This window comes from Pristiophorus japonicus, chromosome 1, assembly GCF_044704955.1.
Source record: "Pristiophorus japonicus isolate sPriJap1 chromosome 1, sPriJap1.hap1, whole genome shotgun sequence".
Classification (NCBI taxonomy): Eukaryota; Metazoa; Chordata; class Chondrichthyes; family Pristiophoridae; genus Pristiophorus; species Pristiophorus japonicus.
In genome coordinates, this window is record NC_091977.1 from 5915908 (window position 1) to 5928794 (window position 12887).

The following is a 12887-nucleotide window of genomic DNA, read 5'->3' on the forward strand; positions in this document are numbered from 1 at the left end:
CCTCAGCTACTTATCCAACTCCCTTTTGAACGGCGCGATTGAGTCTGCCTCCACCACCCTCTCAGGCCGTGAATTCCAGATCCTAACCACTCACGACGTAAAACAAATTCTCCCCTTGTTGCCTTTCTGCCAATCACCTTAAATCTGTGTCCTCTGGTTCTCGACCCTTCCACCAATGGGAACAGTGTCTCTCGATCTACTCTGTCCAGACCCCTCATGATTTTGAACACCTCGATCAAATCTCCTCTCAACCTTCTCTGCTCCAAGGAGAACAACCCCAGCTTCTCCAGTCTGTCCATGTAACTGGAGTCCCTCATCCCGGGAACCATTCTCGTAAATCTTTTCCACACCCTCTCCAAGGCCTCACATCCTTCCTAAAGTGCGGTGCCCAGAATTGGACACACTACTCCAGCTGAGGCCGAACCAGTGTTTTATACAGGTTCATCATAACTACCTTGCGCTCATCCAAGCTCAACCTGTACACGAGACATAGCTCTTGCCTTTCCTGGCCCTCATGCTACTGACAGATGCCAGTTTCCAGCCTGTTCGATTCACTCCATGAGACATGACATCAAGAAACAGCTGAGTGCACTGGAAATGGCAAAGGCTACCAGCCAACAATATCCAGGCTGTAGGACTGAACACTTGTGCTTCAGAACTAGCTGCACCTCCAGTCAAGCAGTGCCAGTGCAGCTACAACTATTTTTGTTGCAACTGTAAAACAAATGTATATCAAATGCCTCCGTATAAAGGGGCACTAAAACCGACAATTTAAACAAATTAACTTTTAACAATAATGGTTCCAATTAAAATTTGGTTGCCGGGGGTGATGACGCACTCCAGTCCCTCCGGCGCCCACCTCTTGCGGAAGGCCGCGAGCGTACCGGTGGACACCGCGTGCTCCATCTCCAGGGACACCCTGGGCCCGGATGTAACCGCGGAAGAGAGGCAGGCAGTCGGGCTGAACGACCCCCTCGACCGCCCGCTGCCTGGACCGGCTGATGGCACCCTTGGCCGCGCCCAGGAGCAGTCCTACGAGGAGGCCTTCGGACCTACCCGCTCCCCTCCGCACAGGGTGCCCAAAGATCGGGAGTGTGGGACTGAAGTGCAGCCAGAAATTGAGGAGCAGCCCCTTTAAATAATGGAACAGGGGCTGCAACCTCGCACAATGTACATAAACATGGAACACGGACTCCTCCAGGCCGCAGAAGTTGCAGGCGGCCTGGGAGTCCGTGAACCGGCTTTAAAACTTTTTGCACGGGACTGCTCCGTGCACCACCCTCCAGGGTTGACTTATGAGGGAAGGTTGAGTAGGTTGGGCCTCTACTCATTAAATTCAGAAGAATGAGAAGTGATCGTATCGAAACGTATACGATTATGAGGGGGCTTGACAAGATGGATGCAGAGAGGATATTTCCACTGATGGGGGAGACTAGAACTAGGGGGCATGATCTTAGAATAAGGGGCCGCCCATTTAAATCTGAGATGAGGAGGAATTTCTTCTCTCAGAGGGTTGTAAATCTGTGGAATTTGCTGCCTCAGAGAGCTGTGGAAGCTGGGACATTGAATACATTTAAGACACAGATAGACAGTTTTTTAGCCGATAAGGGAATAAGGGGTTATGGGGAGTGGGCAGGGAAGTGAACCGAGTCCATGATCGGATCAGCCTTGATCGTATTAAATGGTGGAGCAGGCTCGAGGGGCAGTATGGCCTACTCCTGCTCCTATTTCTTATGTTCTTATAAAGGGTGGGCGATTCACTCCACTAGGTTACCGTCTGGACAGGCATGTTTACAATCATTTCCCCTCCTTCAAAATCTCCTCAAAACCCGTCTCTCCAACCAAGCTTATGGTCAGCCCTCCTCATCTCTCCTCTCCTTGCACAGTGCTTCCATAAGGCTAGTCGCATTCTCAGGATAAGGGGTCGGCCATTTAGGACCGAGATGAGGAGAAATTTCTTCTCTCAGAGGGTGGTGAATCTTTGGAATTCTCTGCCCCAGAGGGCTGTGCAGGCTCAGTCTTCGAGCATATTCAAGACAGAGATGGACAGATTTTTGGATATTAAGGGAAGGGATATGGAGAGTGTGGGAAAGTGGAGTTGAGGTAGAAGATCAGCCATGATCGTATTAAATGGCTGAGCAGGCTCGAGGGACCGAATGGCCCACTCCTGCTCCTAATGCTTTTGTTTGGAACATAAGAAATAGGAGCAGGAGTAGGCCATACGGCCCCTCGAGCGTGCTCCGCCATTTAATACGATCATGGCTGATCCGATCATGGACTCAGGTCCACTTCCCTGCCCGCTCCCCATAACCCCTTATTCCCTTATCGGTTAAGAAACTGTCTATCTCTGTCTTAGGTTTATTCAATAACCCAGCCTCCACAGCTCTCTGAGGCAGCGAATTCCACAGATTTACAACCTTCTGAGAACATAAGAACATAAGAATTAGGAACAGGAGTAGGCCATCTAGCCCCTCGAGCCTGCTCCGCCATTCAACAAGATCATGGCTGATCTGGCCATGGACTCAGCTCCACTTACCCGCCCGCTCCCCATAACCCTTAATTCCCTTATTGGTTAAAAATCTATCTATCTGTGATTTGAATACATTCAATGAGCTAGCCTCAACTGCTTCCTTGGGCAGAGAATTCCACAGATTCACAACCCTCTGGGAGAAGAAGTTTCTTCTCAACTCGGTTTTAAATTGGCTCCCCGTATTTTGAGGCTGTGCCCTCTAGTTCTAGTCTCCCCGACCAGTGGAAATAACCTCTCTGCCTCTATCTTGTCTATCCCTTTCATTATTTTAAATGTTTCTATAAGGTCACCCCTCATTCTTCTGAACTCCAACAAGTAAAGACCCAGTCTACTCAATCTATCATCATAAGGTAACCCCCTCATCTCCGGAATCAGCCTAGTGAATCGTCTCAGTACCCCCTCCAAAGCCAGTATATCCTTCCTTAAGTAAGGTGACCAAAACTGCATGCAGTACTCCAGGTGCGGCCTCACCAATACCCTATACAGTTGCAGAAGGACCTCCCTGCTTTTGTACTCCATCCCTCTCGCAATGAAGGCCAACATTCCATTCGCCTTCCTGATTACCTGCTGCACCTGCAAACTAACTTTTTGGGATTCATGCACAAGGACCCCCAGGTCCCTCTGCACCGCAGCATGTTGTAATTTCTCCCCATTCAAATAATTTTCCCTTTTACTGTTTTTTTTCCCCAAGGTGGATGACCTCACACTTTCCGACATTGTATTCCATCTGCCAAACCTTAGCCCATTCGCTTAACCTATCTAAATCTCTTTGCAGCCTCTGTGTCCTCTACACAACCCGCTTTCCCACTAATCTTTGTATCAGCTGCAAATTTTGTTACACTACACTCTGTCCCCTCTTCCAGGTCATCTATGTATATTGTAAACAGTTGTGGTCCCAGCACCGATCCCTGTGGCACACCACTAACCACCGATTTCCAACCCGAAAAGGACCCATTTATCCCGACTCTCTGCTTTCTGTTAGCCAGCCAATTCTCGATCCATGCTAATACATTTCCTCTGACTCCACGTACCTTTATCTTCTGCAGTAACCTTTTGTGTGGCACCTTATTGAATGCCTTTTAGAAATCTAAATACACCACATCCATCGGTCCACCTCTATCCACCATGCTCGTTATATCCTCAAAGAATTCCAGTAAATTAGTTAAACATGATTTCCCCTTCATGAATCCATGCTGCGTCTGCTTGATTGCACTATTCCTATCTAGATGTCCTGCTATTTCTTCCTTAATGATAGTTTCAAGCATTTTCCCCACTACAGATGTTAAACTAACCGGCCTATAGTTACCTGCCTTTTGTCTGCTCCCTTTTTTTAAACAGAGGCGTTACATTAGCTGCTTTCCAATCCGCTGGTACCTCCCCAGAGTCCAGAGAATTTTGGTAGATTATAACGAATGCATCTGCTATAACTTCCGCCATCTCTTTTAATACCCTGGGATGCATTTCATCAGGACCAGGGGACTTGTCTACCTTGAGTCCCATTAGCCTGTCCAGCACTACCCCCCTAGTGATAGTGATTGTCTCAAGGTCCTCCCTTCCCACATTTCCATGACCAGCAATTTTTGGCATGGTTTCTGTGTCTTCCACTGTGAAGACCGAAGCAAAATAATTGTTTATGGTCTCAGCCATTTCCACATTTCCCATTATTAAATCCTCCTTCTCATCTTCTAAGGGACCAACATTTACTTTAGTCACTCTTTTCCGTTTTATATATCTGTAAAAGCTTTTACTATCCGTTTTTATGTTTAGCGCAAGTTTACCTTCGTAATCTATCTTTCCTTTCTTTATTGCTTTCTTAGTCATTCTTTGCTGTCGTTTAACATTTTCCCAATCTTCTAGTTTCCCACTAACCTTGGCCACCTTATACACATTGGTTTTGAATTTGATACTCTCCTTTATTTCCTTGGTTATCCACAGCTGGTTATCCTTTCTCTTACCGCCCTTCTTTTTCATTGGAATATATTTTTGTTGCGCACTATGAAAGAGCTCCTTAAAAGTCCTCCACTGTTCCTCAATTGTGCCACCGTTTAGTCTGTGTTTCCAGTCTACTTTAGCCAACTCTGCCCTCATCCCACTGTAGTCCCCTTTGTTTAAGCATAGTACGTTCGTTTGAGACACTACTTCCTCATCCTCAATCTTTATTACAAATTCAACCATACTGTGATCACTCATTCCGAGAGGATCTTTTATTAGGAGATCGTTTATTATTCCTGTCTCATTACACAGGACCAGATCTAAGATAGCTTGCTCCCTTGTAGGTTCTGTAACATACTGTTCTAAGAAACAATCCTGTATGCATTTTATGAATTCCTCCTCCAGGCTACCCCATGCGATTTGATTTGACCAATCGATATGTAGGTTAAAATCCCCCATGACTACTGCAGTTCCGTTTTCACATGCCTCCATTATTCCCTTGATTATTGCCCGCCCCACCTTGAAATTATTATTTGGGGGCCTATAAACTACGCCCCAGTGACTTTTTCCCCTTACTATCTCTAATCTCCACTCACAATGATTCAACATTTGTTCATTAGAGCCAATATCGTCTCTCACAACTGCCCTGATATCATCCTTTATTAACAGAGCTACCCCACCTCCTTTCCCTTCTTGCCTATCTTTCTGAATCATCAGATACCTCTGTATGTTTAATTCCCAGTCTTGGCCACCCTGCAACCACGTTTCTGTAATGGCCACCAAATCATACCCATTTGTAATGATTTGTGCCGTCAACTCATTTACTTTATTTCGAATGCTGCGTGCGTTTAGGTAGAGTGTTTTAATACTAGTTTTTGAACCATGATTTTTAGTTTTGACCCCTCCTGCAGCCCCTTTACATTCAGTGGCCCTTTTTGTTTTTTGCCTTGGGTTTCTCTGCCCTCCACTTTTACTCATCTCCTTTCTGTCTTTTGCTTTTGTCTCCTTTTTGTTTCCCTCTGTCTCCCTGAGAGAAGAAATTCCTCCACATCTCAGTTTTAAATGGGCGGCCCCTTATTCTAAGATTACGCCCCCTTAGTTCTCGTCTCCCCTTATGTTCTTCCTGTGCACCTATCCTTTCTTGGGCCATTTTGGTGTTATTTTAAAGGGCACCATCACCACGGCTGTCAGCAAATCTCATTCTGTTCATTTACCAGAGAGCCACTGAAACACAACATTACATCACATGCCACGACCACTGCTATTGGGTGAGCCCTCTCTCTCACACACCCCACCCCCAAAAGCCACCAAACTTCACCAAATGCAGTCCCCCCCCCACAAACAGATAGGACCCCCCCCCCCCCCCTATAAGCACTGGCAATATCTGAAAATTGTTCTTTTAAATTGAAAAGAAAGTGCCCAGAGTTGCAAACAAATGAAACACACTTGAAAATAAGTGGACATCCCCCCCCCCCCAAAAAAAAAAATTGAAAATTGCAGGACAAGAGGAGGTCCCATTGCACTGATTTTAAATTGAGAATCATGAAGCAACCAGGGCTGTGTGTATTTACTGAATATACAACGCTGTTGCCCCAGGCGGCGCAGGCTTAATTCCACATACAGATCAGACCTGACACATACACACACACACACACACGGCGGAAAAAACACACACTGTACAAGATCTGAGCTTACCTGGTGTCCTTGCCTGGGCTCTTCCTCCCGCTGTGTGCTCTTCACCCCCACGGCCGCTGCTGTCCCCTTTTGGAAGAGGTTCCCGAGTCGGCTCGTGTTGCTGCTGCCGAGACTCGCTGCCTCCCAAAGGGCAGGGAGCCCCCACTGGGTCCAGGAGCGGCTGGGCTGGGGCTGGGAGAGCAGCGCAGATCGCTCTGCATTCCGCAGCAAACCTCCTCACTACCACCACACCACACCACACTCACTCTCTCTCTCTCTCTCTCGCTCTCGCTCCTTTCTCTCTCTGACCCTGCTGGAAACTGCGAGTTTGAAACTTGCAGCCCCAGCCTTGGGAACTGCGCCCTCTGTGCACAAAGTCAATATCCCAGCATAAATCAGCAGGGCAAGCTCTCATCCAAATGATGCACACACACACACACACAGAATTGGTCAGCTTGTGACAGCCAGTGGCTCAGTGGGCAGCACTCTCGCCTCTGAGTCACAAGGTTGTGAGCTCAAGTCCCACTCCAGAGACTTCAGCACACAAACAAATCTAGGCTGACACTCCCAGGGCAGTACTGAGGGAGCGCCGGACTGTCGGAGGGGCAGTGCTGAGGGAGCGCCGGACTGTCAGAGGGGCAGTGCTGAGGGAGCGCCGCACTGTCGGAGGGGCAGTGCTGAGGGAGCGCCGCACTGTCGGAGGGGCAGTGCTGAGGGAGCGCCGCACTGTCAGAGGGGCAGTACTGAGGGAGCGCCGCATTGTCGGAGGGGCAGTGCTGAGGGAGCGCCGCACTGTCAGAGGGGCAGGGCTGAGGGAGCGCCCCGCTGTCGGAGGGGCAGTACTGAGGGAACGCCGCACTGTCGGAGGGGCAGTGCTGAGGGAGCGCCGCACTGTCAGAGGGGCAGTGCTGAGGGAGTGCTGCACTGTCGGAGGGGCAGTGCTGAGGGAGTGCCGGGCTGTCGGAGGGGCAGTGCTGAGGGAGTGCTGCACTGTCAGAGGGGCAGTGCTGAGGGAGCGCCGTGCTGTCGGAGGGGCAGTGCTGAGGGAGTGCTGCACTGTCGGAGGGGCAGTGCTGAGGGAGTGCCGGGCTGTCGGAGGGGCAGTGCTGAGGGAGCGCCGGGCTGTCGGAGGGGCAGTGCTGAGGGAGCGCCGGGCTGTCGGAGGGACAGTGCTGAGGGAGTGCTGCACTGTCGGAGGGGCAGTGCTGAGGGAGCGCCGCACTGTCAGAGGGGCAGTGCTGAGGGAGTGCTGCACTGTCGGAGGGGCAGTGCTGAGGGAGTGCCGGGCTGTCGGAGGGGCAGTGCTGAGGGAACGCCGCACTGTCGAAGGGGCAGTGCTGAGGGAGCGCCGCACTGTCAGAGGGGCAGTGCTGAGGGAGTGCTGCACTGTCGGAGGGGCAGTGCTGAGGGAGTGCCGGGCTGTCGGAGGGGCAGTGCTGAGGGAGTGCTGCACTGTCGGAGGGGCAGTGCTGAGGGAGCGCCGCACTGTCAGAGGGGCAGTGCTGAGGGAGTGCTGCACTGTCGGAGGGGCAGTGCTGAGGGAGTGCCGGGCTGTCGGAGGGGCAGTGCTGAGGGAGCGCCGCGCTGTCAGAGGGGCAGTACTGAGAGAACGCCGCTGAGGGAGCGCCTCACTGTCGGAGGGGCAGTACTGAGGGAGCACTGCACTGTCGGAGGGGCAGTACTGAGGGAGCACCGCGCTGTCGGAGGGGCAGTACTGAGGGAGCGCCTCGCTGTCGGAGGGGCAGTACTGAGGGAGTGCTGCACTGTCGGAGGGGCAGTATTGAGGGAGCACTGCATTGTCGGAGGGGCAGTACTGAGGGAGCGCTGCGGTGTTGGAGAGGCAGGACTGAGGGAGTGCTTCACTGCCTGAGGTGCATCTTGTGGATGAGACTTTAAACAGAGCCCCGTCTACCCTCTCGGGTGCATGTAAAAGATCCCATGGCACTAGTTCGGAGGTGTCCTGGGACCAATATTTATCCCTCAATTAACATCACTAAAACAGAGTTATGCTTGAGTGGAGCATAAACACCGGCATCAACTGATTGGGTCAAATGGCCTGTTTCTGTGCTGTATCTCCTATGTAGATTATCAGGTCATTATCACATAATTGCTGTTTGTGGGAGCTTCCTGTGTGCAAATTGGCTGCTGCGTTACCTACATTACAACAGTGACTACACTTCAAAACATACTTTATTGGTGGTAAGGCGCTTTGGGACGTCCTGAGGTTGTGAAAGGCGCTATAGAAATGCAAGTCTTCTTTCTTTCATTGCAACTAACCCCGAGATGCATGTCAGGGGAGGCTGGACCAGCATATGAGGGAGAAGGGTATAGAAGGTTCTGCTGATAGAGTTAGATGAGGAAAGACAGGAGGAGGCTCGAGTGGAGCATAAATGCCGGATGGACTGGTTGGGCCCAATGTCCTGTTTCTGTGCCAGATATCCTGTGTAATCCCAAGCATAGCCCGGAACTGACAATGTATCTTCCAAATCCCATTTCACTGACACAGCAGCAGTTGTTGATCTCCCAATCCTGCACTGTAAGGGGAATTTCATCCAGTTTCCCCCGGCTTAGACCTTGGCACTCTGGGAATATGGAGGTCCACTGGGCTCATTACGCAGCTCAGTAACCTGATGCCTAGAAAACTGGAGGAGGCATGAATCAAGTACGCCCATCTCCATGCCCACATCTCTAAGGTGTGCTCCTGATGCTGCTACAGGAACTCCACTTTGCTAAAACTGTCCCCAGCATAAGAGGCACTTACTGGACAAAGGTGAAAAGAAGCTACATTACTGCAAGGTTTTTTTTCATTATAGAAAGGACAAATTATGAATCTGATATTGAAAATAGTTATTGCATCTTGGGAAAGGGACAGGGACTGATTGGAGACAGACAGCCATAAGAACATAAGAAATAGGAACAGGAGTAGGCCATACGGCCACTCGAGCCTGCTCCGCCATTTAATACCATCATGGCTGATCTGATCATGGACTCAGCTCCACTTCCCTGCCCGTTCCCCATAACCCCTTATTCCATGGACTCAGGTCCACTTCCCCGCCCGTTCCCCATAACCTCTTATCCCCTTATCGGTTAAGAAACTGTCTATCTCTGTCTTACATTTATTCAATGTCCCGGCTTCCACAGCTCTCTGAGGCAGCGAATTCCACAGATTTACAACCCTCTGAGAGAAGGAATTCCTCCTCATCTCAGTTTTAAATGGGCGGCCCCTTATTCGAAGATTATGCCCCCTAGTTCTAGTCTCCCCCATCATTGGAAACATTCTCTCTGCATCCACCTTGTCAAGCCCCCTCATAATCTTATACGTTTCGATAAAATCACTGCTCATTTGGTCTGATACTGAAAATAGTTATTGCAATTTTGGAAAGGGACAGAGACTGATTGGAGACAGACAGCCCCTGCAACTGAAACCTAGTAACATTAACGAAAGAAAGGCTTGCATTTAAAAAGCTCATTTCACGACCACCAGAAGTGTCAAAGCACTTCACAGCTAATTAAGTACTTTTGGAGTGTAGTCACTGTTGTAATTTGTAGGATTACAACATGATCCTACAAATCCTCTGGGAGAACAGACACACCAACGTTAGCGTCCTCGACCAGGCCAACATCTCCAGATTTGAAGCACTGACCACACTTGATCAGCTCCGCTGGGCAGGCCACATTGTCCGCATGCCAGACACGAAACTCCCAAAGCAAGCGCTCTACTTGGAACTCCTTCACGGCAAACGAGCCAAAGCTGGACAGCAGAAACGTTACAAGGACACCCTCAAAGCCTCCCTGATAAAGTGCAACATCCCCACTGACACCTGGGAGTCCCTGACCAGGGACTCCCAGGTATCAGTGGGGATGTGCATCCGGGAGGGCGCTGAGCACCTCGAGTCTCATCACCGAGAGCATGTGCAGAAATCAAGCGCAGGCAGCGGAAGGAGCGTGCGGCAAACCAGTCCCACCCACCCTTTCCACAACAACTGTCTGTCCCACCTGTGACAGGGACTGTGGTTCTCGTATTGGACTGTTCAGCCACCTAAGGACTCATTTTTAGAGTGGAAGCAAGTCTTCCTCGATTCCGAGGGACTGCCTATGGTGATGATGGTGGCTGTTGTAATGTGAGAACTCATAAAAGACATCACACACATGTTTTAAAAATATGCAATTTTTCGGTTGGAGCCTTTACACGGAGTATTGCAAGGAATGCAGTTCATGTTTAGCTCAATCCCAGCGACATGAATGCAATTTCACTCAACGATCAAGCAGAGGCATTACAGCTATCACACAACCGAAGAGCCAGGGCGCACACACCTGCACTACTAATGCTGACCTGGCGTTGGAGTGCTGTCCCTGACCTCACTGAGCTGCAAACTGCAAGCTCCACCCTCTATCTCTCATATCTCTCCAGTGTGTTGTGTTCAGATTGGGTCAGACAAGAGTGGAGAACTCAGTGTGCCTTGCAGGTCCCGCCAGAAATACCAGCTATTACAGAGAAATAAATAGAGCTTACAACTCTTTTGGGGGGGGGGGGGAGTGGGGGGGGGTGAGGGAACAAAATAAGATCAAGTGCCCCACGCACCCCCCCCCCCCCGATCTGGGGGACACTCCAGACACTTAACTGCCCCTTTTTTTAAAATGTTTTTGTTTCTTTTTTTTTGTTTTTTGTGATTTTTTTTTTTGGGGGGGGGGCATTAAAACCATATATTTTACAAGTGCCCCCTATAAAAAGGGGAGGGGGACACTAAAAATCCGGCAATTAAAACAAATTAAACTTTAAAACATATAAAATCAAATTAAAATTTGGTTGCCGGGGGTAACGATGCACTCCTAGATAGAGCTGACAACTCTTTTGGGTGGGGAACAAAATAACCATTAGATCAAGTGCCCACCCCCGATCTGGGGGACACTCCAGACACTTAACTGCCCCTTTTTCTAATAAATGTTTTTTTTTTGTTTTTTTGTATTTTTTTTGTGATTTTCTTTGGGGGGGGGGGGCATTAAAACTATATATTTTACAAGTGCCCCCTATAAAAGGGGAGGGGGACACTAAAAATCCAGCAATTAAAACAAATTAAACTTTAAAACATATAAAATCAAATTTAAATTTGGTTGCCGGGGGTAACGATGCACTCCTAGATAGAGTTGACAACATGGAATCAGGCCAATCAGCTGTGCTGGAGTTCATCTTCAACACAGCAAATGCTTCCAATCACATTTGCCCGCCTTGTTCCCACATCTCTTCAATCCCTTTTTCCTCTATCCCACTCTCCAATCTGACCCTGAATGTTTGCACTGACCCTGGGAGTTAATTCCAACTCTCTGTGTGAAGAATTCTCTTACAAAAACATAAGAAATAGGAGCAGGAATAAGGCATGCAGCCCGCGAGCCTGCTCCATTTAATACGATCATGGCTGATCCGATCATAGTCTCAGGTCCACTTCCCTGCCCGCTCCCCATAACCCCTTATTCTCTTATCATTTAAGAAACTGTCTATCTCTGTCCTAAATTTATTCAATGACCCGGCTTCCACAGCTCTCTGAGGCAGCGAATTCCACAGATTTACAACCCTCTGAGAGAAGAAATTCCTCCTCATCTCAGTTTTAAATGGGCGGCCCCTTATTCTAAGACTATGCCCCCTAGTTCTAGTCTCCCCCATCAGTGGAAACATCCTCTCTGCATCCACCTTGTCAAGCCCCCTCATAATCTTATACGTTTCGCTAAGATCACCTCTCATTCTTCTGAATTCCAATGAATAGAGACCCAACTTACTCAACCTTTCCTCATAAGTCAACCCCCTCATCCCCGGAATCAACCGAGTGAACCTTCTCTGAACTGCCTCCAAAGTGTATCCTTTCGTAAATACGGAAACCAAAACTGCACGCAGTATTCCAGGTGTGGCCTCACCAATACCCTGTATAACTGCAGCAAGACTTCCCTGCTTTTATACTCCATCCCCTTTGCAATATAGGCCAAGATTCCATTGACCTTCCTGATCACTTGCTGTACCTGTATACTGACCTTTTGTGTTTCATGTACAAGTACCCCCAGGTCCTGCTGTACTGCAGCACTTTGCAATCTTATGTCCATGGCCCCTTGTGCTGGTCCCTTCAACTGCTGGAAACGGTCGGCTTCTGTCGACCCTGTTCCGTCTTTTCAGAATTTTAAACATTTCTATCATCACCCTCATTATTTAACAGGAAAAGCCCCAGGCTTTCAAGTCTTTCTTCGGAATTGCATTTCCTCATGCCACCACAACAACAGCACCTTGCATAGCCGGCAGCTTCGTCGTGAATCTGTGCTGTATCCTAGCGACAGCCTTACTATCCTTCCGACAGCGTAGAGCCCAATACAGCAGACATCATCATCATGGGCAGTCCCTCGGAATCGAGGAAGACTTGCTTCCACTCTTAAAATGAGTTCTCAGGTGACTGAACAGTCCAATACGAGAACCACAGTCCCTGTCACAGGTGGGACAGATAGTGGTTGAGGGAAGGGGAGGGTGGGACTGGTTTGTCGCACGCTCCTTCCGCTGCCTGCGCTTGATTTCTGCATGCTCTCGGCAACGAGACTCGAGGTGCTCAGTGCCCTCCCGGATGCACTTCCTCCACTTAGGGCGGTCTTTGGCCAGGGACTCCCAGGTGTCGGTGGGGATGTTGCACTTTATCAGGGAGGCTTTGAGGGTGTCCCTTGTAACGTTTCCTCTGCCCGCCTTTGGCTCGTTTGCTGTGAAGGAGTTCCGAGTGGAGCG

The 12887-nt window shown here is 49.4% G+C and overlaps 1 protein-coding gene across 1 annotated transcript in view; it reads right to left on the reverse strand.

Annotated features, from left to right (window-relative positions):
* Positions 1 to 6418, reverse strand: part of LOC139261974 (growth hormone receptor-like) — a 318221-nt gene extending 311803 nt beyond the window's left edge. Inside the window, exon 1 of the mRNA XM_070877136.1 lies at positions 6158 to 6418. The gene's annotated coding sequence lies outside the window, so the exon portion shown is untranslated. The remainder of the gene's footprint in view (positions 1 to 6157) is intronic.
* Between the last annotated feature and the right edge of the window lie 6469 nt (positions 6419 to 12887).